Source organism: Tyto alba, unplaced genomic scaffold (genome assembly GCF_018691265.1).
Source record: "Tyto alba isolate M040663 unplaced genomic scaffold, T.alba_DEE_v4.0 Super-Scaffold_13, whole genome shotgun sequence".
Classification (NCBI taxonomy): Eukaryota; Metazoa; Chordata; class Aves; order Strigiformes; family Tytonidae; genus Tyto; species Tyto alba.
The window spans coordinates 33,836,586-33,837,627 of NW_024881275.1; the positions used below are offsets into that span (position 1 = coordinate 33,836,586).

At 54.2% G+C, this 1,042-nt stretch overlaps 1 non-coding gene across 1 annotated transcript; it reads right to left on the bottom strand.

Moving 5' to 3' along the window:
* Positions 1-232: 232 nt before the first annotated feature.
* Positions 233-305, bottom strand: TRNAK-CUU. Its single transcript has one exon. It is a non-coding gene; the product is annotated as a tRNA-Lys (tRNA).
* Between the last annotated feature and the right edge of the window lie 737 nt (positions 306-1,042).

Consider the following 1,042-nt stretch of genomic DNA (forward strand, 5'->3'; position numbering starts at 1 on the left):
CTACTCTGTTATGTGTTGTTAGTGTCTGTAATAGATGTGTGTTCTTTTTTTTCTTCCCCTAACGAGTCTGCCTTTTGCTCATGATCATAAAAGGGGGATTTTCCCCCATCCCAGTCCTATCTTGAACCCCAAGCCTGGCTCTCTGTCCCTTCTCATTGCCGGAGGGGAAGGGAGAGAGAGGTGCTGCATTGTGGTTGGCTGTCAATCAGGCCTAAACCACGACAGTTTTTGGCGCCCAACGTGGGGCTCGAACCCACGACCCTGAGATTAAGAGTCTCATGCTCTACCGACTGAGCTAGCCGGGCCAAAAACTGTCGTGGTTTAGGCCTGATTGACAGCCAACCACAATGCAGCACCTCTCTCTCCCTTCCCCTCCGGCAATGAGAAGGGACAGAGAGCCAGGCTTGGGGTTCAAGATAGGACTGGGATGGGGGAAAATCCCCCTTTTATGATCATGAGCAAAAGGCAGACTCGTTAGGGGAAGAAAAAAAAGAACGCACATTTATTACAGACACTAACAACACATAACAGAGTAGGACAGTGAAAAGCATTGCCACATCTTGAGAACACCTTCCCCCCACCCCTCCCTTCTTCCCGGGCTCAGTTCTGCTCCCGATATCTCTACCTCCTCCCCCAGTGGCGCAGGGGCAGGGAATGGGGGGTGCAGTCAGTGCTGCCACTTCCTTCATCTTCGGTGAGGGGAGTGTCCAAAACTTGTTACCCCCTGCTCCATCGTGGTCCCCCTCTCACAGGAGACAGTCCTCCACAAACTTTCTCTGACTTGAATTCCTCCCATGGGCCGCAGCGTTCCCCACACTGCTCCGTCATGGGTCACTAACTTCCTCCAACTGGAGTCCCTCCCACGGCTGCAGCCCTTCCCGAGCTGCTCCGGCGTGGGACTCCCCCGCATGCTGCAATCCTCCCAGCACTGAATTACAGCAGCGGGGCTACCTTTTTCCATGAGACCCCGGCCTTCTTCGGGCACAGAACCTTGATCAGCCGAGCAGGAACAACAGGCTGTAAATCAGTGTCTGCTCCACCG